Here is a 26,344-nt window from a genome sequence, read left to right as displayed (position 1 = left end):
GAATTATATATAACATTTTAGATTGAAACTCTGGTACTCCCTTATCTTGCTTTCTTCTGTTCAAGTAGAGATTGTGGTAGTTGGTACTGAGAAAAACTAGAAAGTGTTAGAGATTAATAGGTAAAATATGCAACAGTATAGAAGCTGAGTATGATAGTTTTGCTTTTTCTTTGCAAAACAGAGTTTTCTAAACTCAGAAATGTTTCTTATGATTTCATAATTCATTTAGATATATATCACTTCTAGTATACAGAATATAGACATTAGAAAATGTATGAATGTGTGATTTTGAAAATTCACTGTAATTTGGATTAAACATCTTATTTTTTTTAAGTAGAGTTGCATTTCTGCCTTCTTTTAACTTCAAAGTTGCCAAAGTGATATTTCTAAGAATATCTTACACTAATTATTTTTCAAAGAGATTATCATTTTCCTTATTCTGTTTAAGGGCTTCTCTGGTGGCTCACTGATAAAGAATCCACCAGCCAATGCAGAAGATGTGGGTTCAATCTCTGGGTCAGTTTCCTGGAGGAGGAAATGGCAACCTATTCCAGTATTCTTGCCTGAAAAATCCCATGGACAGAGGAGCCTGGCGGACCGTCCATAGGGTCACAAAGAGTTCAACATGTCAGCATGCAGGCATGTGCTTTAAACAGATTCTATTCCTCCACACCCAATACACACACACACACACACACACACACACACACACACATTTTATTGGCTACAGTCTAGATTTACAAAGCTAAGGCTGAAGAGTGTGGATGATAATGCTCTGGATGCAGATTGATTTTTAATTCTAGGTCCATTATTAAGTAATTGTGCCAGTTTGAGAAACTTAGTTAAACTCTCAAATTCCTTGTTGCTTTATCTGTAAGTTGATGATAATAATATCTAACAACTATGGTTGTTTTGAAGATCATATGCCCCACACATAATACACAATAAATATTAGTTTATAGCTTCCCAGGTGGCACTAGTAGTAAAGAACTTGCCTGCCAATGCAGGAGACATAAGAGATGCTGTTTCAATCCCTGGGTCGGGATGATACCCTAGGGAAGGGCATGGCAACCCACTCCAGTATTCTTTCCTGAAGAATCCCATGAACAGAGGAGCGTGGCTGGGTACAGTCGATAGGGCTGCAAAGAGTTGAACATGACTGAAGCGACTTAGCATGCATGCACGTATATTTACTTATAGAGACTTTAATATTTTTATTCCCCCAAAGTTTGACCATGAAAAGAAAAGCCAATGGAAAAATTAATATTTCTCAGTGAGTATGTGACTTTTCTTTATGAGTTATCAGGTTTAATAGCAGTTTAAGGAAAATTCAGTGTTTTGTTTAGATTTTTTAAACCAGACCATCTTATCCCTTACACATGGTACAAGTATACTTAATAAAGTATTAATTCTTGATTATTAACAACAGGTAATCTGTTTCACACTTTCTTAAATTTCTCTGATTTGCCATTGTTTATTTTTGTAGCTATTGGAATGTTGAATCACTATATAGAAAATTGTATAGACATCAGTAGATCTCACTGATAAGTTCAATATGTTGTAATTAATATAATAGCAGACATTCAATTGTATACAATTGAATTGATTAAATTAACACTTCAATTTATTCAGTTAATAAAGTCTTGCTTAGAAGCTTAAGACATTTAAAAATCAAGAATTCATTATAAACTGTTAAAAATATTAATCATTTTTTAGACTCTGCTGGATCTTCATTGCTGTGCAGGCTTTTCTCTAGTTGCAATAGCGGGGGCTACTCCAGCTGCAGTGCACAGCTTCTCACCACAGTGGTTTCTCTTGTTGTGGATAATGGGCTCTAGGGTCCACAAGCCTCAATAGTTATAGCACATGGGCTCATTAGTTGTGCCTTCTGGGCCCTGGAGCATAGTTTAGTAGTTGTGGTGCACAGGCTTAGTGGCTCTGTGGCATGTAGGTTCTTCCCAGGTCAGGTATCCAACCCATGTCTCCTGCATTGGCACGTGGATTCCTTGCAACTGAGCTACCAGGGAAGTCTGAATTCATTATTCCATAAAATTTAGTTTGATCTTAACATTACTGTATCTCACCCAAATATCTAACCAAATAGGAGCTAGATTTCTATATTTAGCTTGTGGGTTCCTTGTCTTTTAATTCTCTGTAAGTCAACATGTTTCCAAGGAAACTAAATTCCCTTTCCAGCTGGCTACTGCCAAACACAATTAGGACTATGAGTAGGGTCTACCTGGATCAAGACAACATACAATATTAATCTTGTAGTGACTAAAAATATTATCATGATACTATATAAGACCCTTTGAAAATCTTTCAAAATGTTTTGTGTCTTCATTTTGGGATCATTTGCATAATGGGAACAGTTATATTATTCTTGATTATCACCAAGACAAATAATGCCAAGTAATATCATAGTTTTCTATAACATTTGTGATATAAGAAATTTGCATAATGATCAGAATAAAACAGAATTTTTAATATTATCTATCCATCTAAATGATAGGAGCACAGACTACCAAGCATGGTAATAGGCATACATATCTTCTGCTACTTTTTGAGCAATGTTAGAATCAGGAATTTCTTTTAAGTTTTAGGGAATACCATGGTATCTGTTAGGAGTTAGTGTGGTAAAAAACAAAATTATTGGGAATCATCTGGCTTCTTCATGAAATTTGCTTTTTCTTTGATATAGATAAATTTTGTGTATGGCATGTCTGATATTCTACATCTTGAATCCGAGATTAATTCATGCTTTCATCAAGCATGAACTATTTTATACAAAGCAAGCTTCATTAATGAAAACCCTTTTTTTTTAATCTTATGCATTAATCCTCAGTGCCTGGGGCAGTGCCTTACTCCTAAGGCATAGATGATACATCTGCTGAGAGGATTTTGAATAAAATATTAATTTTTTCTAAAGATCTTATTAATAGAGCTAATGAATCAATGATTTTTCTTTGTATTAAACACAAAGCAATAAAACAGTTTTTAGTTTGAATGAATGGTCAAAGTTTATTGAATTAAAATTATAAACCTTTTACCTGCTCCTTCCCACTTAAAACATCCTAAATTATTGTCATGTTCACTTTCATTTGTATTAGGTAAAACTAAATTTGAATGGATATGAAAAAGTAGAATTACTTATACTTGACTAAATGGTTTGAATTTTTTCCCCTATCAAGACCTACCAAAGGTTCTACCTCATTATATTCCTAGTTTAAGATGATGGTTCTTTTACTAATTTCCTATGACATAGTGAATTTTTCCCCCTTCGTTCTGATGGTCCCTTAACTTGTATTTTCATCACCTGGGTAATGCAACTGACAAGTGTGTATATGAACACTGACACATCTCATCGATATATATTGTAGTCAAGGAGAGTAATTTGCCCAAAGATCATAGCCTGCCCAGCAATTTATCTCACACCTGCCCAGACAGACACAGTAGTCTAGCTCATCCATCAAATTTCATGATATAAACTCAGTGGAATTTGAAACTTACAATAAGAAAGTGAAAAGGGTGTAATCAAGATTACATGCAAAGCATCATAGAGCATACAGGTCCATATTTTAAATCAACTATTTGTCAACACTCAAGTTAATTTGAAAGTATATATCCTTTTGAATGCATATATATTTCATGATTTCAGGCTAACTTTTTATGGATTTAAATTATAATTTCCCATCATTAAAATGTAAATTTATAGAAATTCTTAAAAATTTTGGAAATCTTTTGTTAGAATTATAAACTAGAGTTAAGTCTTAAATGTCCAGAAACACAAAGATTACAAATAGAAACCTTTGTTCCTGTGTTTCACATTTTCATTTCTCAGAAAATTCAAATGCTAGAATAAATTCTGACAGTCAATCAATCCTAACACAATAAACATAATCCTTTCTAGTTCATTACGGTAGCATCTTAACATTTTTTTTTATGTTTTAGCATACTATTTTAACAATTTTGTTCACCCGAATAAGCACTCCATATGGATACAGTTGATGGTCTCCCTACTTTACAGATGAGAACACTGAAATTTAGTAATGTTAAGAAATTTGTTCAAAGCCATAAAACTGGCTCCTGCAAGTGCTAAGAGCAGCATCCAGATCATGTGAAACCAGAACTCCCCCCACCAATACAATTTAAAACTGCCTTTTCCTGTACTTATGTGTTTCAGAAAGAGTTGGAATGACATTTGGAGACCATCTGGTCTAAGCTACCTAACTTTATAGATTGAGAAAACAGAATGAAGTTCAGAGTGAGGGGATAGAACAAAGATGAGGACTCAGGTTCCTACATAGAAACCTGAATACCGTATGTTCAAGGTACTGTTTCTGGAAAATTCTCAAGCATTTGGTGTGGTTACTGGTCATGTTTAGAGCATGTGAATTTATTGGCTCTATTTTAGTGCTTATAACATAGAGGCAACATTTTCTGAACAAACAGTTCTAACCAGGAGATGAGAGGTGGTTCTTTAAAGTGCCAGGCACTTGTGCCTGTGCACATCCAGGCACCAATCTAGCAAGAAAACCTGGTTTCAATTTTAAATGAAAGGCATCATTTTTATGTACCATGTACCATCAGTTCAGTCACTCAGTCGTGTCTGACTCTTTGTGACCCCATGGACTGCAGCACTCCAGGCTTCCCTGTCCATCACCAAATCCTGGCGCTTGCTCAAACTCATGTCCATTGAGTCAGTGATGCCATCCAACCATCTCATTGACTGTTGCCCCCTTCTACTCCTGTCCTCAATCTTTCCCAACATCAGGGTCTTTTCAAATGAGTCGGTTCTTCGCATCAGGTGGCCAAAGTATTGGAGCTTCAGTTTCAACTTCAGTGCTTCCAATGAATATTTAGGACTGATCTCCTTCAGGATTGAATGGTTTCATCTCCTTGCAGTCCAAGGGACTCTCAAGAGTCTTCTCCAACACCACAGTTCAAAAGTACCAATTCTTCTGCACTCAGCTTTCTTTATGGTCCAACTCTCACATCCATACATGACTACAAGAACAACCATAGCTTTAACTATAGGGACCTTTGTTGGCAAAGTAATGTCTCTGCTTTTTAATATCCTGTCTAGGTTGGTCATAGTTTTTCTTCCAAGGAGCAAGTGTCTCTTAATTTTGTGGCCACAGTCACCATCTGCAGTGATTTTGGAGCCCAAGAAAATAAAGTTTGTCACTGTTTCCATTGTTTCCTCATCTATTTGCCGTGAAGTGATGGGACCAGATGCCATGATCTTAGTTTTATGAATGTTGAGTTTTAAGCCAGCTTTTTCACTCTCCTCTTTCACTTTCATCAAGTAGCTCTTTAGTTCCTCTTTGCTTTCTGCCATAAGGGTGGTGTCATCTGCGTATCTGAGGTTATTGGTATTTCTCATGACCCTATGGACTGTAGCCCACCAGGCTTCTCTGTCCATGAGATTCTCTAGGCAAGAATGGTGGAGTGGGTTGCCATTTCCTTCTCCAAGGGATCTTCCCAACCCAGGGATCGAACCAGTGTCTCTTTTGTCTCCTTCATTGGCAGTGGATTCTTTACCACTAGCACCATCTAGGAAGCCCCAATATTACTAAGTTCTGAAATATATTAGCATCTAATTGAAGTGACAGCAATTGAGTTAATTGGTCTGTTTTCCAACTCCTAACCCTAATTTTTCAAAATGTTTCCAAGGTATGTAAACATTTTCAAATTTACATAAAGATTTGTGAAACTTATGTCTGTGTTGGCAAGTAAGAGGGAGGAAATCTGAAGGGTTTAAATTGATTTAATTCCTCTGGGTCAGATACTTCAAAATCCAATACTTCAGAGAATGAAAATATGAAGAAAGGTCCAATTTGTCACATTGTTTAGCAGTTCAATAGATGTTCTTGTCTGTGAACTAGAGAACTATTTATTGTTTGCCTGAGTTCGGAGATGAAACAGAAAGTATGGGGTTATGCTCTATTGCTGAGGTATCAACCTCTTAATTTCCTAGAGCATCAATGCTATTGTTATGGATGCAAGCACAGAGACTGCAGGTCACAAAGATCCAATATCATAAATTTTGTGTAAGTAGTTTCAGATTTAGCAGCCAGAACAATACTGCACTTCAGTTAGAAAATGTATGACTTGGTTTTCACTTATGGTGTCCTTAGTGCTCACATAACCCCAAATATCTGTTTTATCAGTTACAAAAGATTGAAGTTAGACTTGAGGATGTACTTTTCCTTCTACCTGTGAGCCTGTCATGAGGCAACACTAGAGGATCTATTTGAAGTGTTGGATTTATTGGTTTCGATAACCTTGAAATCTACCTTGGTGTCTGTCTAAAGATGATTCATATCAGCACAGCTCATTTGTGCTTTGACTAATTGTTGGGCATTCACTGCATACTGGAATGTCCAACTCGCACTGTGGGAAGACCACCCATCATTTCACAGCATCACAAGATTGCAGTAATTGCATTGGTTTAATACTATACCATCCTTCAACTGGTAAAAATTACCCTCTCTTCAGATCAACTATTTAATTAGGCAATACATGACCTCTGGTTGGAGCATATTATTCTAATATTTGCCCAGAGAGATAGAAAAAACTGGTCACTTTAGTCGTTTTAGCACCTTTATTCTTATAATGAACTTTTGCTGCTGCTAGAGTTACTAAGATGCTATAATATCCGTTAAGTTTGGCTTATGTAGCTATCAGAGAATCATTGTGGCATTTGGTAAGTTTTACGCCATGGCCACAAATCTTTTTTTATAAGCTATTGTTTTCTCTATTATGATAACCTAGCATTGTAATTTTACTTTAGTATTGCAGACTGTTTTTACTGTGTTTTCAGATATTTTCATTTTCAAGCACAAAAATGAGACTGTCTAGCAGCTGCCACTATACTACATGTGAATGACTTTTGATCTTGTTTAAGTGACCAAAAAATAAATAACAACAGTCATACATACAAGGAGACATTAGTGAGGGCAGAAAATGTTACTTCAAGCCATTCGTATAACTTTATATTGTTTATTTCTATATACAAATCTTAAGACTTCTTTTTCTCACCACTGCTGTCTTCTTTGCAACAACTGATTTTTCCTCATCAGGTTTTGCCTTGATAGCAATGACAGTAGCATTTGCACACAAAGATGATATTTTTTTCTTTTGACAAAACTACATTGCCTCAGTTTTCCACTTGGAGTAATGAATAAAGACCAAGAAGGTCTTGAATGCAGTAAAACAACAACAAAAAAAATGAAACAATCTTACATCTTTGTTTTTTTATTTTTTTTTTCAGATGCAAATTTTATGACCATTAATAACCAACATTTATCAATAGCATTTATTATATAGTATGGTGTACTAGGCAGGGCATACTATGTTTTATAATCATTATTTTTGGTGAGTATCACCTCCATTTAACCAATGGGTAACAGAGGCTTAAACTTTTTACTTTGGGAGACTTAACCAAAGATTTAAGAGAGCAGATTATTATAGTCCACTGAGAGTCATTACAACCAAAGCATATCTTATTGCCACATATTCCCTCATGCTTTTCTAAATCCCTGAAGCAATTAAATAAGAAGATAAGTGTAGCCTAAACTAAGTATGGGTGATTTTTGTTTTTTATTCATTGCTAGTTAGGAATTTCTTGCTAATTAAAAATACTTAATGACCGATGACTTTGAAATCATGTGACAATCTATTTTAACCAAAATATGATAATATGTGCCATCCAGAGACTTATGCCTTTCTTAGCCCCAGTGGTCATCTCGACATGAGTTGTATCATAATGCAAAAACTTTTGTGGCTTTTTATGTTGAAATCACCTTCAAAGCTTTCAGAATGTCCATTTTGGACATTTTTCAGAATGTCCATAATGATGTGCTCCTGTATTCATTGAGGATGAAACTTTTTTTTTTTCAAATTGGTCAAAATTAATCAAATGAAACTATAACTGGAACATACTTGGCATATAAAATATTCAGTAAACTTGAGATTTGTTATTGTTTTTAACATTAATATTTTAAGTTCATGCCTGATAACTACATTGGATGAGCAGTTTAGAAGATAATGTTTGCAACACTAGCAGTAATGAGATAATTTTCTTACTTGTATTTGGAATGACTCCAAAGGTAACTCCAAAGTAGAAAATCTAAAATGTTTTTTTGATTAGTGGTGGTATGAGATAAATGCATAATTTCTCAAGTGATTATAATAAAGCACACCATTCATTTGAATAATGGAAACTAGTTTATCAAAAATCCTTCTCAGTGCTTGATGATAATTTCATAATCAATAATATATAAAAATGAAATAATAAAATTAAACACTTATGTAGAGCTTACCATGAACTAGGCACTGTTCACTGTGTATCGATTCATTTGCTCTCTTATTGTCACCACCATTTTATAGATGAAGAGAGAGAGGCATAGTATGGAAGGTAGTAACCTGACCAGGATGACAGAGCTAGCAAGTGGCAAAGCTAGGATTTAAACCCAGATGGTCTGACCCCAGAGTCTATGCTCATAATCAAAACTGGGGACAATCAGCGACAACCACTTCAAAGTAAAAAGTACAAGTCAGTCATTGACTGCCTTATAAAGATTAGGAGGTGAAGTTTAAGAATAACTAAATTAACTTCATTAAATTGACTTTAAAAATTATTTTTTTGTTTTAATCAAAACGAGCAACACATTCAAGGAGATTTTATATTCATATATTTGTTTTACATTAATAAAATTTTAAAAATCTTGCAAAACATAAAACTTTTGTTTAATGGAAAAATGGAGACACCTCTGATGACTTTTGACCCATGGCACTTTAGAATATACATACAAAGTTGTCCAGCATTTTTGGAAAATGTTGTTTCTTTATAAACATTGCTATTTTAAAGTCTAATGCTTGAAGAACATTACAAATAAAAATATGCTTAAAAGGCATATTAATTTCAGATAACTAGGGGCATTAAATACAATTAAAAAGCAATTTTGAATATTTCTGATTCATATGAAAACTAGCTTATTTTGATCTCGTGATAATGAGTAGTCTCTAGTTGCAAAAAAAATTGAAAATTAAAATATAGAAAAATGTTTTAAATATGTTTCCTGGGAAAGCATTATATTTTTGTTTTTAAAGAAAATAATCAATTTTTAACAGTGACTCACATTTTAATACCTGTGAATTTTGAGTTTTATTGAGGAAATGAAAATAATAATTTGAGCATTTTTCCCCTTTCATTTATATTATAAGTTTCTATAAAATATTAATTCCATTTTTTGGAAGGTAAATTTGCTCTGAACTATTTTCTGAAATCCATGAAATATGGGTATATGCATAAGCTTTTAAATTAATTTAATTTCTTACTAGAAAAATTCAAATTATATAAAGTCCATCTAGTCAAGACTATGGTTTTTCCAGTAGTCATGTATGGATGTGAGAGTTGTACTGTGAAGAAAGCTGAGTGTCGAAGAATTGATACTTTTGAACTGTGGTGTTGGAGAAGACTCTTGAGAGTCCCTTGGACTGCAAGGAGATCAGTCCTGGGATTTCTTTGGAAGGAATGATACTAAAGCTGAAACTCCAGTACTTTGGCCACCTCATACGAAGAGTTGACTCATTGGAAAAGACTCTGATGCTGGGAGGGATTGGGGGCAGGAGGAAAAGGGGATGACCGAGGATGAGATGGCTGGATGGCATCACTGACTCGATGGACATGAGTCTGAGTGAACTCTGGGAGATGATGATGGATAGGGAGGCCTGGCGTGCTGAGATTCATGGGGTCGCAAAGAGTCGGATAGGACTGAGAGACTGAACTGACTGACTGACTTTTTTTTATTTTTAAAGAGAAAATTGGATTTCCAAAATTCAACCTACTTTAAGATTTCAACCAGAATGGGGATGATTTTACTCATTTTAAAAAAATGTTTTTCTCTCATTATTTTTCAGGAATGAATCATTAAAAATATTAATGATTAGGGAGATTAAATTATTTTAGTTTATTATTATGTTACAATAGTGTTATAATGTAAAAATTTATTCTTAGATCATTTCTCATGAAATTGTATATTTTTTTTCCTTTCTAGTACAATGTCTAGTAATGCTAAGGTTTTAATCTATGACTTCTTTTGTTAAAATGTTACTGAAAGAGATCACATTTTTCCATGTTTAGAACACTGATATTTTTGAATTTAGACATGACATTAATTACTGAAGCTCGTGGAACAGGAATTGCTGAGGGAGGGAAATGTTGCTGAATTAGAACTTCAAGAGTCATGTTAAATCATTTTTAGAAATTGTGCTGGCTTCTTTATAGTGCTTGCTTGAAACTGCCAGAAACATGTTTCTTTCTTAACTCCATTACAAACATTAGAAAGTGAAAACGCTCAGTCTTGTCCAACTCTTTGCGACCCCATGGACTGTAGCCTGCCAGGCTCCTCTGTCCATGGGATTTTCCAGGCAAGAGTACTGGACTGGGTTGCCATTTCCTTCTCCAGGGAATCTTCCCAACCCAGGTCTCCCGCATTGCAGCAAGACTCTTTACTGCCTGAGACACCTGACTAAATTATAAGCACCAGATAATGAGCACAATGCATAAATACAGATTCTGCCTTTATTTTGTTTTTCTTCTGTAGAAATATCTTTCCAATAATGGGAAGCCCCCCCTTTATCCTGTGGGTTCTATGGAGAAAAATAATCTATTGGGTTCTATGGAGAAAAATAATTTATTGGTGCTTTTTAATGAAAATCTTACTGAACAGGACTGCTTACTCTTGGCACCCGAGGAAAAGAAGTAGAGAGGATTTTTTTTTTCTTCAGAATTAAGATAGGGAAAATATTGCATAACCTCTTATTTAGCTCATAATAAAATTTGAACTTCAAAAGACTGAACTAGCAATAGATGAAGGAGCCAGTTATGATTCATAAATCAGAGCTTTGAACTGAAATGAGAGAGTAGGGCTTATCAACTCAATCAAAATGGCTTGTGTCCAAAAAATACTAATGTATGAATATGTCACTTTTATCCTTAAAGTGCACATGAAATATTTGTAAGTCAGAACTATTTCTAATTTAAGATTTATTGCCATGGTTCATGACTGAACTAGATATTATAAATCTGCTAATGGGCTTGTAATTGTAGCATTTTTTTGAAAATTTATATAAAACATAGTGTATAAAGCTATTCTGAGATATATAAACTATTTTATTTACATATTATTTTCTTAAAATTCAACATTCAAACTTAGAGAGTCATCCTCCTTAGATATCAGTTATGTGTCAATTTGGTACTTCAAGCCATGGTTATTTTATGAGTAAAACTGGAATCAAGATTGCTGGGAGAAATATTAATAACCTCAGATATGCAGATGACACCACCCTTATGGCAGAAAGTGAAGAAGAACTAAAGAGCCTCTTGATGAGAGTGAAAGAGGAGAGTGAAAAAGTTGGCTTAAAGCTCAACATTCAGAAAACGAAGATCATGGCATCTGGTCCCATCACTTCATGGAAAATAGATGGGGAAACCGTGGAAACAGTGCCTGACTTTATTTTTCTGGGCTCCGAAATCACTGCAGATAGTGATTGCAGCTATGAAATTAAAAGACTCTTACTCCTAGGAAGGAAAGTTATGACCAACCTAGATAGCATATTGAAAAGCAGAGATATTACTTTGTCAACAAAGTCCATCTAGTCAAGGCTATGGTTTTTCCAGTGGTCATGTATGGATGTGAAAGTTGGTCTGTGAAGAAAGCTGAGCACCAAAGAATTGATGCTTTTGAACTGTGGTGTTGGAGAAGACTTGAGAGTCCCTTGGACTGCAAGGAGATCCAACCAGTCCGTCCTAAAGGAGATCAGTCCTGGGTGTTCATTGCAAGGACTGATGTTGAAGCTGAAACTCCAATACTTTGGCCACCTGATGCGAAGAACTGACTCATTTGAAAAAACCCTGATGCTGGGAAAGATTGAGGGCAGGAGGAGAAGGGGACGACAGAGGATGAGATGGTTGTATGGTATCACCAACTCGATGGACATGGGTTTGGGTAGACTCTGGGAGTTGGTGATGGACAGGAAGGCCTGGCGTGCTGCGGTTCATGGGGTTGCAAAGAGTTGGACACGACTGTGCAACTGAACTGAACTGAACTGAATGAGTCTTGTGGGAATATGTTTAATTTTTACAGTGAACATGAATATCTTATATAGTTGCTTTTCTTTTAATACGTCTTTATTCTGTGTTCAGCTGACTCACTTCTGTCATCACCTTCTAACTCTGTGTTGCCCACAACAAGTATCCCTTTAACAGGCAGACTCAATTATATTTCTTCTAAGAATAAAACTTTTACATAGTTCTTTAAACAATTTACATCATTCATGCTACAAAACCATTATATTTTGAACTGGAAGCTTCCTTGACTCCTGAGTAAAAGGGAAATCAGAGCATAATCTTCAAAGTGGTTGGAGATGGATAACTATATAATATTCTTCAGAAAAAAAAAACACAAAAACAAAAACAAACTCTCTACACGTTTCTCGGTCTTGAGGATTTATGTTATCATAAGTTTTGCTGAGGGCTTTATGTTAAACTTTTTAAATCCTCTGTCTGTGTAAATTTGATAAAATCACTAAAATAAGATTAACTTAATTTGTTTTTATCAATTACTAAGATATTCTAAAGATGCAAATCTAACATTATGAAGGGGTAGATTATGAATAGTCTCCTTGTATCCATGTTCTCCAGTCACCCAGTTCCTCTTCTCATGGAAACCAGTGTTGCAAAAATACCTTCTGAAAGATTCTTACAACTGACATTGAACAACATGGGTTTGAACTGGGTGGGATCACTTATACATGGCTTTTTTTTTCAATAGTAAATACTACAATATTACAAGATTCCAGTTTGGTTAAACTAAGAACACAGACCCATGGATGCAGAGCAACCTCAGATACAAAGGAACCATACATGTGAAGGGCTGACTACAAGTTGTACACAAACTTTGAACTGCTCAGAGGGTTGGCTTCTGTAATCCCCAGCTTATTCAAGAGTCAATTGTATAATAATTTGAATCAATACAGAGAGGTATAAGATTAAAATTGTTAAAAGTTAACCCAAATCCTACTTTCCCAATAACCAACATTACTATCTTATTATTTTAATAGTTTCTCAATGCATATATACAGTTGGAAGAGCTGGATGAATGGAGGTGAATAGATGTATTTTAGTTAATAATTATTTAATTGCAATATTAAGAAAAGTATTACGTTTAATTTTGCTTCAATATAATATGTATTGGGGCTTCCCTGGTGGTTTAGCTGGTAAAGAATCTGCCTGCAGTGTGGGAGACCCCAGTTCTATTCCTGGATTGGGAAGATCTCCTAGGGAAGGGAAACACTACCCACTCCAGTATTCTGGCCTGGAGAATTCCGTGGACTGGATAGGCCTTGGGGTCACAGAGTTGGACACGACTGAGCGACTGTTATTCACTTGCCCACTCACAATATGTATTAGATTCTGAAGAAGCTCTACTATGTATGGAGAAAAAAAAAGATCCTGAAAAAATTTAAGATCTTGGATTCATTGTGCTCTTTTTACTACCTGTTTCAACTTAAGATGACATCCAGTAAATTTCTGCTTATAAGATGATATAGATAGCATACTTACTACACCTTACTGCTGAGTCCTGAAACTTGATTGCTAATACTTTTTTTTTTGGTTATTTATATTATCAAGACTACATTTTATTTTATAATAGTAATTTCTATCTTTTTAATTGAAATGGTTAAGCACTGAATCCATTTAAATTTTTTTAAAAAAGCAATCAAGTTTAATGCTCAACACCAGTTTTATCACTACAGTTGTTTTATTTCTGAGTGTTTTTGAGTATTTTGAATATTCTTATTTAGTTGAATGTTTATTTTATGGTTTAAAATGTAGGTAATTTAGATTTAAATACGTTTTTACATGTTATTATATATATATATCACACTCAATTCAGTCTTCAATTTTTTAAATTTGGTATTGCATTGAATTTTTGTATTTTAAAATACTATACACTAACTTTTGTAGAAATACAACCTGTATTTTCTAGTACAAGGAACCCACTAAATGTGGTTCAGGAATGTAGAGATATTTCCCACTTACATAGCAAAAAAGTGAATTAAAATACCGCTATGTTGCAGTCATTTCTGCTTTTAAAAAATAAATATTTTATATGACAATATCCAATATAAAGAGCAGTTATAAATAACAGACATCTACATATAGTTTCAAAGCCTTATTGAAACTATTCTATTGGCACTAGATACCAATCAAGGTGCAGCCATAGTTAGTAACATATGCCTATTGGTTATAATGTGCATGTTTGAAATATTCCATTTTGCCATTGGGCCCATTCCTCTGTCCTTAGAATGACCTTAACCTCTGTCTTTGATCAACTGAAGCAACTTAGGATCATTTGCAGGTCTGACTTTGTAAAGCAGATATTAGGTAGCTTAGTTCCTTTCTATGATTAGCTGTGAAGAAAGTGTTTTAATACTGAGTCACTCTTCCAGTTAGAGGAATATAACCCTCCGAGGAGTTAGGTAGTCATTACTGATGAAAACTTTTACATCTTCCAGATCCAATCCTCTGAAAATCCTATCTGGACCAATCAGAATAGGAACTTCTCCATGTTTGAAAATTTAGGACCCAGTTATGTTCATTGGAAGTCTTTTCATCATGAATACTCAAGACAGGCCACTCTCCTCCCATTTGTCAGATAAGCTCATCACACCTTTGGTTTCAACAAAAACAATAGTTTTATCTTCTTTCTCCCTCAAGTTCTCTTCCATTAGTTTCCATTAAGATTTTCTTCCTTGCATGTGTCGTTATATACATCCACAATCTGACGAATATTGTGGTTTTTATTCTAGTGGACTAAAATGTTTCAGGCAGTCTTCAGAAGCAGTCTTACTTTTTTGGCCAAGTTGGATCCTACACTAGGGCTTGCCTATCAGATCCTAACAATACATAATCTTCTATGCGGTAAAAGCCCATATCAGGCATTCCATATGCTTCATCAAGAAAAATGTAGGTTGTTGTCCTTAGTTTGATTTTTCTCACACACTAAATATCAGTTCGTTTTCTTGGAGTTGCAATACAGGTTTCCAGACCTCTCTCCAAATGCCCTTGTGAGGATCACCAAAGATGCAAGTAGACTATAAGCAATAGGTTGTATAGTATTCACCAGCTGCTTGGTTACTGTTGGCTAGTTTCTGATTTGATGCAGTACCAAGATGATGATCAATGAGGATGATGGTAGGCAGTATGTAAGTTTGCTTGAATCAATTTGAGCTAGTCCAATTATATCCAACCTATTTAGAGCAACTGGAGATCCCTGAGTTTGAACAACAAGGGGTTCGGTAAAGTTTTGTCTTATAATTCCATCTAAGACATGTACAGGGTATTTTGCTCCAAAGAAATTCAGAACTGGCTTTGGGAAGTTATTGGGTTTCTCTGTTGGCTCAGATGATGAAGAATCCACCTTCAAATGCAGACTGCTGCTGCTGCTAAGTTGCTTCAGTCATGTCCAATGCAGGAGACCCCGGTTAAATCCCTGGATTGGGGAGATCTCCTGGGGAAGGGAATGTCAACCCACTCCAGTGTTCTTGCCTGGGAAATCCCTTAGACTGAGGATATAGCCCATGGGGTCTCAAAGAGTTGAATACGACTAAACAACTAACACTTTGACTTGGACAGTTATACCTCTAACTGCAATTTCCTTGCTTCTGCAGTTCGCTTCCACCTATTGTGCTATTTGTGGCCAAATTCATATGTTCTTGATCATAATTCTTCTCAAATTTAGGCATATCATCAAAATTACTGTTCTTTTTAATCAGTTTCTCTCCAGAGTTTCTATGCTTATTTCCAGATAGATGCTCTCCCTCAGTTCAGTTCCGTTGCTCAGTCATGTCCGAATCTTTGTGACCCCATGAACCATAGCACACCAGGCCTCCCTGTCCATCACCAACACGGAGTTCACCCAAACCCATGTCCACTGAGTAGGTAATGCCATCCAACCATCTCATATTCTGTCGTCCCTTCTCCTCCTACCCTCAATCTTTCCCAGCATCAGGGTCTTTTCAAATGAGTGAGCTCTTCGCTTCAGGTGGCCAAAATATTGGAGTTTCACTTCAACATCAGTCCTTCTAATGCACACCCGGGCCTGATCTCCTTTAAGATGGACTAGCTGGATCTCCTTGCAGTTGAAAGGACTCTCAAGAGTTTTCTCCAACACCATAGTTCAAAAGCATCAATTCTTCAGTGCTTAGCTTTCTATATAGTCCAACTATCGCATCTATACACGACTACTGGATAAACCATAGCCTTGACTAGACGGACCTTTATTGACAAATAATGTTTCAGCTTTTTAATATGCAGTCTAGGTTGGTCATAACCTTCCTTCCAAGGAGTAAGTGTCTTTTGATATCATGGCTGCAATCACCATCTGCAGTGATTTTGGATCCCCCCAAAAATAAAGTCTGCCACTGTTTCCACTGTTTCCCCATCTATTTCCCATGAAGTGATGGGACCAGATGCTATGATGTTATTTTTCTGAATGTTGAGCTTAAAGCAAACTTTTTCATTCTTCTCTTTCACTTTCATCAAGAGGCTCTTTAGTTCTTCTTCACTTTCTGCCGTAAGGGTGGTGTCATCTGCATATCTAAGGTTATTGATATTTCTCTCGGCAAACTTGATTACAGCTTGTGCTTCCTCCAGCCCAGTGTTTCTCATGATGTACTCTGCATAGAAGTTAAATAAGCAGGGTGACAACATACAGCCTTGACGTACTCCTCTCCCTATTTGGAATCAGTCTGTTGACCACGTCCAGTTCTAACTGTTGCTTCCTGACCTGCATATATGTTTTTCAAAAGGCAGGTCAGGTGGTCTGGTATTCCCATCTCTCTCAGAATTTTCCACAGTTTATTGTGATCCACACAGTCAAAGGCTTTAGCATAGCCAATAAAGCAGAAATAGATGTTTTCCTGGATCTCTCTTGCTTTTTTGATGAACTAGGAGATGTTGGCAATTGGATTTCTGGCTCCTCTGCCTTTTCTAAACTAGCTTGAACATCTGGAAGTTCACAGTTTACATATTGCTGAAGCCTGGCTTGGAGAATTTTGAGCATTACTTTACTCACGTGTGAGATGAGTGTGGTAGTTTTAGCATTCCTAGGCATTGTCTTCCTTTGCAATTGGAATGAAAACTACCTTTTCCAGTCCTGTGGCCCCTGCTGAGTTTTCCAAATTTGCCAACAAATTGCATGCAGCACTTTTACAGCATCATCTTCGAGGATTTGAAATAGTCCAACTGGAATTCCATCACCTCTACTAGCTGTTAGTAGTTATGCTTCCTAAGGCCCACTTGACTTCACATTCCAGGATGTCTGGCTCTAGGTGAGTGTGAGTAATCACATATCGTGATTATCTGGGTCAGGAAGATGTTTTTGTACAGTTCTTCTGTGTATTCTTGCCACCTCTTCTTAATATCTTCTACTTCTGATAAGTCCATACCATTTCTGTCCTTTATTGAGCCTATCTTTGCATGAAATGTTCCCTAGGTATCTCTAATTTTCTAGAAGAGAACTCTAGTCTTTCCCATTGTGTTGTTTCCCTCTATTTCTTTGCATTGATCACTGAGGAAGGATTTCTTTTCTCTCCTTGCTATTCTTTTGAACTCTGCATTCAGATGCTTATATCTTTCCTTTTCTTCTTTGCTCTCACTTCTTTTCATAGCTATTTGTAAGGCCTCCTCAGACAGGCATTTTGCCTTTTTGCATTTCTTTTACTTGGGGATGGTCTTGATCCCTATCTCCTGGACAATGTCATGAACCTCCATCCATAGTTCATCAGGCACTCCGTCTATCAAATCTAGTCCCTTAAATCTATTTCTCACTTCCAATGTATAATCATAAGGTATTTGATTTAGGTCATACCTGAATGGTCTAGTGGTTTTCCCTACTTTCTTCAATTTAAGTCTAAATTTGACAATAAGGAGTTCATGATCTGAGCCACAGTCAGCTCCTGGTCTTATTTTGCTGACTGTATAGAGCTTCTCCATCTTTGGTTGCAAAGAATGTAATCAATCTTATTTCGGTATTAGCCATCTAGTGATGTCCATGTGTAGAGTTTTCTCTTATGTCGTTGGAAGAGGGTGTTTGCTATGACCAGTGCGTTCTCTTGGCAAAACTCTATTAGCTTTTGCCCTGCTTCATTTTGTACTCCAAGGCCAAATTTGCCTGTTACTCCAGGTGTTTCTTGACTTCCTACCTTTGCATTCCAGTTCCCTATAATGAAAAGGACATCTCTTTTGGGTGTTAGTTTTAGAAGGTCTTGTAGGTCTTCACAGAACCATTCAACTTCAGCTTCTTCAGCATTACTGGTCAGGGCATAGACTTGGATTACCATGATATTGAATGGCCTGCCTTGGAAATGAACAAAGATCATTCTGTTGTTTTGAGGTTGCATCCAAGTACTGCATTTCAGACTCTTTTGTTGACTATAATGGTTACTCTATTTCTTCTAAGGGATTCCTGCCCACAGTAGTAGGTATAATGGTCATCTGAGTTAAATTCACCCTTTCCAGTCCATTTTAGTTTTCTGATTCCTAGAATGTCGACATTCACTCTTGCCATCTCCTGTTTGACCACTTCCAATTTGCCTTGACTCATGTAACTAACATTCCAGGTTCCTATGCAATATTACTCTTTATAGCATCAGACCTTGCTTCTATCACTAGTCACATCCACAACTGGGTGTTGTTTTTGCTTTGGCTCCATCCCTTCATTCTTTCTGGAGTTATTTCTCCTTTGATCTGCAGTACCATATTGGGCACCTACCAACCTGGGGAGTTCATCTTTCAGGTTCCCTTCTTTTTGCCTTTTCATGCAGTTCATACGGTTCTCAAGGCAAGAATACTGAACTGGTTTGCCATTCCCTTCTCCAGTGGAGCACATTCTGTCAGACCTCTCCACCATGATCTGTCTGTCTTGGGTGGCCCCACATGGCATGGCTTAGTTTCTTTGAGTTAGACTAGGCTGTGTTCCATGTGATCAGATTGGCTAGTTGTCTGTGATTGTGGTTTCAGTCTGTCTGTCCTCTCATGCCCTCTCTCAGTGCCTACCGTCTTATTTGGGTTTCTCTTACCTTGGACGTGGGGAATCTCCTCACTTTTTTTTTTTTTTTTAAAGCTCTCCTTAACTGCCTGCTAATCAAAGTTCATCAAACCATATATACTGCCTGCCATCTTGGTCATCTGAGTAGGAAAACATGTCAGTCATCTGAGTAGGCAAACATGTTATCACTGGTTTGATTGGTGAGGAAGAAGCTGGAGAGAACTGAATACAGTGACTCCCTGGGAGTGACTTTGGTAACACTGAAGCCTTGAGGGGGTTTCGGGGTATCCTTAGCTGAGCAATAGCAAGACGAGAACTAGAGATACTGGACTAGAAACTAGTAAAAATAAATAAGGTCCTTCTATTGTTTTAGAAAGGGTTTATCGGTACTTTGGTCTGTAAATTCTTTTATGTTTGAAGAAGCCTGCTCATTGCCTTTAAAGTTGAAGGATCACTGACTTTATTATCATAATTATTAAATCATTAAAATGTGTTAAAATTTGAATACATATTTCTGGTAGCAGATGAATGGTATAATAGTGAGTGAGTGAGTGTGTGTATGTGTGTGTGTGTGTTTAAGTAAAATCTTCACCTATAGCAGGTTGCTAAGATAGGGGCATAGATCTTAGAAAATCAGAAAAGGTGTTGTTATGGTTTATTCTTCTTTCTCCCATCTTTACTGCCCCATCTGGGAACTCCCTTATCTAATTCTCTGTGAATTATAGTCCATTAAACTTGCATACTTATTTACAAGTAATCAATGAAGTGTTTTGCAAACTCACATAAAAGTATTTGAGATGCTTTCTGTGTATATTTTTAATAGCAATAAGATGGTGTCTTCCTAGGCAAAGTGAAGGGGTAAGTTAATGAATTTAATTATTATAGATGGCCAATCTGAATAGTTCAAGCAAATATTATCTCTTCCTCAGCAGGAAATTTTTCTGCTTGAATTACTCTAATAATTGCCTCAGGTCTCTACCTGAGTAGGCAAGCCAGTCTTCAGTTGTCTTTATATATTCATAGTTAAATTAGTCTCGACTGAAAAACAGCCTCATAGGCATTTCCTGGGGAATTTGAAAGGTTCAGAGGGTTAGAACCTGGTAGCCCAGCCCCTAATCAACAAAGTGACAGCATTGTTGCAATTTCAATTAAGGTGTGCCTCTCATCTAGGTAAGTTAGGTTTTGTGTTTGTTTTTTAATCCCTTCAAAATGTGTGTGTGTGTGTGTGTTTTTATATTTGTAAGTATAAAAAATAGTTTTTTTTTAGTGGGGAACACAATATTCAGCTAACAGTTGATATTTGACAATTCTGAGAGATGTGTGCTATGTCTACTCTATAGGTCTGAGTAGTTGGTTTTGGAGGAATGTGCATGATAAAACACATTTTTTTTTAGAAAAGAGGGTAAGATTTGAGGTAGGCTAATGCCTGATGAACAAATGATTCTAAAGTAAACAAAAAAATGTAGTAGTAAAATGTGATTTTTATAATCTAAAGTCCACTTTCATTCCTCTAGATAGTCTTACTGAGAATGAACTAGAAACATTGTCCATACTGTGGAATTGCTTGTGAATTTTAGAAGAGTGTACATATCTGTATGCCATTTCATCACAGCTGGTTTTAACTCAGGGTTTAATTCTATAGTTCTTTTTAGCAATCTTAATTAAAATACCATATTCTGAGACAAACCAATCAATACAAAACCCATTTTACCCATGATAAGCAAAACTAACTTCGTTAACCTCAGCAACCATCACACCTAAGAAGTGAGGGAAGGCTGTATTTCCTAGCAATTTTCTTACCCTGAAAATTGCCTGTCATGCATTTCAGAGACCCAATTTGAGCAAAGATCTTTCAGTGAAGAGTATAACAAATAAGAAGAAATAGAATTTGGAACTTGAGTTCAGACAACTCAAGATTGTACAGTATAGTCAATTGATAGAGAGAAGGTGACAATAACAGGATAATTTCACACAAATCTTCACCTGCCTGAAAAAGGAAAAGAAAATGGTGAGGAGAAAAGATTCTCCTTACCTTTCGAAAAAAATTATCATCTCTTGTACCAAATTTTTGAGTACTTTGAAGAGCCCAGAAGTAACCTGAGGTTTATAGTAATTGCTTTGAGATACTATTGGTTCAAAGGTATTTTAACCCTAACACCTCATTTCAGGAAAGCCATGATCTTTTGATAGTTGGGTATCTTTAATATACCTTTCACTGTTACACTAAAAAAGTATGCTATGGTGGTTTTGACTGCATAGAAAATGTCATTGTTTTTGTGAATACATTTTGTTTTCTGTTTGGGGGCTCTCTAAAGAAATGTGCTTTCTCTTCATTTATTTACCTGTTCTAGACTCTGGGGCCATGGAGATTCAAAAATCTCCTTTTCTTGAAGAGCTCCTGGTCTAGTGCCAGTGATAGAGGGATGTATGCATATTAACACTCAGAAATGTAAATGTCATTAGAAGTTTCCACCATGTTAAAGGAAAGCAAATTGTATATTAATTTACTTCATTTATCAAAATAATATTTTATCTAATCTTATGCTAGTGTTCTGTGTTTTACACACTTGATCCTGTTTAGACCTTATAATGCTCATGTAAGTAGATATAACCAGTATCCCCATATTACAAATAAGGAAACTCAGATTAAAAATTGCCACATTTCTGAGCTAAGGCCACACATCTACTGAATATCAGAGCCTGGATTCACATCCAGGACTTTTGGATTCCAGAACTATGTTCTTTACTCATTAGCTTAAACTTCTTCTCTATGCAAGAATCATATAATTGCATGCATCAGAGACTGTTCAATAAAGAACATCCTTTATAATCCTTATCTAAATTTATTCTTATTCTCAGTTTTATCATCTGCTTTATACTGTTAGTATGTTATATCTCAATAGATTTGAGAATTATGAATAATATTTTTAAATGGATAACAAATATTTACAAAATAAGTATAAGTTACTCTGGGTATATAAACTCACTACCTTTCAGTTTAAAGCTTAGACATATGTCATGACTCAGAAATCTCCTTTATACATTCTTCAGAGTATTTCTAATTTTAGTGGAAAAAATAGCTCAAATCACTATTAGACTTCCTAAATATTAGAATTTAAATATGTTTAATACTATAATAAATCAAGTAATGATAATGGGATATTTTCTTGTTCAAAATGTGTATGAGTTTTTATTATAAAGTTTCAAGGCTATATCATGTATTTGTCTGTTTTCTTAGATGATTCTAAAAGAAATGTTACAAAAGTACCCAGTATTTTTGTTCACAGTGGCTCAGCTTTCATTTTTTATTCCTTTATTCCAAACATACAACATCCGATAAAATATGAAATAGTTTTCTAAACTAAAAAGCCAATTTCTTTGCATTGGCAATAAGGAGTTTAGTGTGTATCACCCATGAAGTGTAAATAATTGAAGATGAAACTATTGTAAGGGATCAAACCCTGACTCAATGTTTGAAAACAAAGCCTGATGTGGAACTCTGTTTGAAGTTAAATTATATTAAAAAAAAAAAAAAACAACCTCTGTTGTCATTTTCACCTGTAGTTATAGCTTTCTATAAGCTATACACCTAAAGAAGTTAGTAACTGAATCAACTTATCTGTTAACTTTGAAATTGAGTCCAACATTGATTTTTCCAACTTTATGGAACGAACGTGCCAAAATGCCATAACTACAGGTCAGGTTTATAGGGCAACAACTATAATATCATTGGACAAAAATAAATCAACAAAGAGAGAAAAATAAAATCAAAGCATATCACTTAAGTAAACTTTGACCTAGAAACACCAATTCCAAATGAGGAGAAATAAATTTCTTAATTTCAGAAATTCTGATAATGAGAAAGACCAGATGAAAAACATCTAGAATATAAATTCTCTTTTGAAAAATTGTTATTTAAATTTATCATATATATGTTTATTCTAAATTCAAGAAAGAAATGGATTAATGTAAACTAACAGGAAAATAGCACTGATGAAATTCGGGAATAAAAATATAGCCTTGAAATTTTAAAAGCCCAATAGATTTCGCATTTGACTAGACCCTGTTGCAGAAAGAATTAATGAATTAGAGGTCAACAGTGAGGCATTAATCTAGAATATAACACTGAGACATGAAGAGAAAATAAATATAATTAAGCAGTTATAATAAATTGCAGAAATTTAATGTCTACCCCAAAAAAGTCCTGGAAGAGAGTGGAGAAAGTGAAAAAAATAGTATTTGAAAGTACAAAAACAAAAATAGTTTAAAAATTGACATTTTAAAAATAAATGCATAGCCACATCAAGAATTTCTTTAAAAAAAAGATTCTTTATTTTTAGTTTGTTACTTTTAACCTACATTTTATTTATCTTGTCTGATATTATAGATAGATAGATAGATAGATAGATATGAGCTGAATATGTAATGCCTTTGGGGAAGCATAGCAAAATCAAAAGAAAAGATCTCTAGTAAATCAATATAAATATCAATGAGCTAAGTATAATACCTATGTGTTTGCTGGACCGTAGTTGAATAGAATGTTGATAGGGAGCCCAAGCATGAGAATTTATTAGGTCTCCAGAAAACAAAACTGAAAGTATCAAACTTCATATGGATTGGCCAAAACTTCATTTGGATTTTTCCATAAGATCTTACAAAAAAAATATGAACAAACTTGTTGGCCAATCCCATAGTTTCAGTGGCTATGCCTATAGAGCAAAATATTGTTGAAACAAACAATAATCCAATTATTGTCAAATTTATATTTAAATGTTTATTTCACAGGAAAGAATATAAAGACTGGATAGATAGATGATAGATAGACATAAAGAGAGGAGAGAATAAGAGTGTGAGAGAGAATTTTGTTATAAGGAACTGGCTCATGTGATTTTGGAGATGAGAAAGTCTCCAGATCTATTGTGTGACTTGTCAGCAAGCTACAGGCCCAGGAAAGCTAAGGGTTTAGTTCTAGTCCAAGTCTTAAAGCCTGAGAACCAGGTATGCTGATGGTGTAGTTCCCATCTGAAGGGCAGCAGACATGAGAGCCAGGAAGAGCTGATGTTTCAGTTCAAGTGTGAATCGGGAGAATTACTGAAGTCTCAGGGCAAAAGCAGCCAGACAGGAAAGAATTATCTCTTCCTCCAGACAGTCAGCCAATTTCCTTCTAATCAGGCCTTAACTGATTGGATAAGGCCCACCCACATTAGCAAGGGCATCACTTTACTTCTCTCCTTGGACTTCCCTGGTGGGTCAGATTGTAAAATGTCTGTTTACAGTGAGGGAGACCTGGGTTCAATCCCTGGGTCAGGAAGATCTGGAGAAGGAAATGGCAACCCACAGAGGAGCCTGGTAGGCTACAGTCCATGGGGTTGCAGAAAGTCTGACAAGACTGAGCTTTCTTTCTTTCTTCCTACTTTACTTGATCTACTCATAATGTTAGTCTCATCCAAAACCACCCTCACAGACACACTAGAATAAGGTTTGACCAAATATCCTTTAACCCTGTGATGCAGTCAAGATGGCACATACAAAACAAAAACAAAAAACATAGCAGTGGGTAAACAGATAGTCGCCCTAACCACCATTTCTATATTCCTTAGCTGCTTTTCCTCCACAAGAATCTGCCCCATTTTTTTTGCAGTGTTTTAATGGTTCTTCCTCCACAAACACTATTGAAGACTGATTAAAAATATCTTGAACTTTGACATGCTATAATAAAATAAGCTGTAATTATTGAGATTAGGTGATGGATAGCCACTGCAAAAGTAACAATAAACAAAACCAATAATTATGATTATATCAGTTCAGTTCAGTCTCTCAGTCGTGTCCAACTCTTTGAGATCCCATGAATTGGAGAATGCCAGGCCTCCCTATCCATCACCAACTCCTGGAGTTCACTCAAACTCAGGTCCATTGAGTCGGTGATGCCATCCAGCCATCTCACCCTCTGTCGTTTCCTTCTCCTCCTGCCCCCAATCCCTCCCAGGGGCTTCCTTGGTGGCTAGTGGTAAAGAATCTGCCTCCCAGTGCAGGAAATGGGTTCAATCCCTGGGTTGGGAAGATCCCCAGAGGAGGAAATGTCAACCTACTCTAGTATTCTTACCTAAAAAATCCCATGGACAGAGGAGCCTGGTGGGTTACAGTCCATGAGGTCACAAAACAGTGAGATATGACTTAGTCATTGAACAACAATAGCAGTCTTTAATTATGAAGGATATTAACAGATTAGCTTAAAGAATAACTACATGCCTTAATTCCAGACTTGGATAAAATATCTCTAAGAGAGGCCCTGATCAAATTTACTTGCAGACTTCACAATATGTATATTTAAACATATCTTAATTTGAAAAAGTGTCCAATGTTACAGAACAGCCAAAATAAAACACAAGTAATCAAAATTGCTGCAATATAATTAACACGTTTACCATGAGAAAGTTGTCTTCTAAATTTTCTGTACTTCTTATCTTATTTAGTCTTACTCTATCACATGGCATTTAAAACTTTATTATTCTTATTTCATATCAGGAAATAAATTCTTAGAGTTCAAGTAACTTGTCTAAGTTACAAGGTTTTGAGTTGGCAGAGCCAGAGTTTGAATCTCATTCTAGATAAGTGATTTGCTCTATGCCAGAGAAAAAGTTCTCTAATGAAGCTGTCGTAAGCCCCTATATAGTAGAAAATTGACACCTTGATATCTATATAGTAGAAAAGTGAATCTATAAAAACAGTAACAAGCAGTCTGGAGTAAATGTAATTTGGTAAATAAAGTAGATAATTACCAAATAAGTAGTTTGGTATATAAAGCAAATAGTAAAGTTGGATATTATAAATTATAATAAAATTTTCAAAGTGAAACATAATCACTTTCTCATTTATAGATTATGAATTTTCTGTGGTGGTTGTTCATTCGCTAAGTTGAAATATAGAAATTTAACTGAAGTGAAGTAAAAATCTGTCAGGATTACATTTCCATATTTAAGTTGATAATCTCCAAAGGCAAGAGGCAAAAAGATCCAAGTCTGAGGTCAGAATGCATACTAGATTTGCTGTTCAGTCGCCCCGTTGTGTCCAACTAGACTGAAGCAGTCCAGGCTTCCCTGTCCTTCAGTACCTCCCAGAGTTTGCTCAAACTCATGTCCATTGAGTCAATGATACCATCTAACCACCTCATCCTCTGTCACCCACTTCTCCTCCTGCCCTCAATCTTTCCCAGCATTAGG

General features: G+C 35.6%; 1 protein-coding gene across 4 annotated transcripts in view; it reads left to right on the top strand.

The window, feature by feature from the left end:
- The window catches only part of NAALADL2 (N-acetylated alpha-linked acidic dipeptidase like 2), a 1,648,032-nt gene that overhangs the window by 1,451,340 nt on the left and 170,348 nt on the right, over positions 1–26,344 (top strand). The gene's annotated exons all lie outside the window — the stretch shown is intronic.

The sequence above is a fragment of the Ovis canadensis genome, chromosome 1 (assembly GCF_042477335.2).
Source record: "Ovis canadensis isolate MfBH-ARS-UI-01 breed Bighorn chromosome 1, ARS-UI_OviCan_v2, whole genome shotgun sequence".
NCBI lineage: Eukaryota > Metazoa > Chordata > Mammalia > Artiodactyla > Bovidae > Ovis > Ovis canadensis.
The sequence above is the reverse complement of the archived record's forward strand: the minus strand, read 5'-3'. Positions and strand labels throughout refer to the sequence as shown.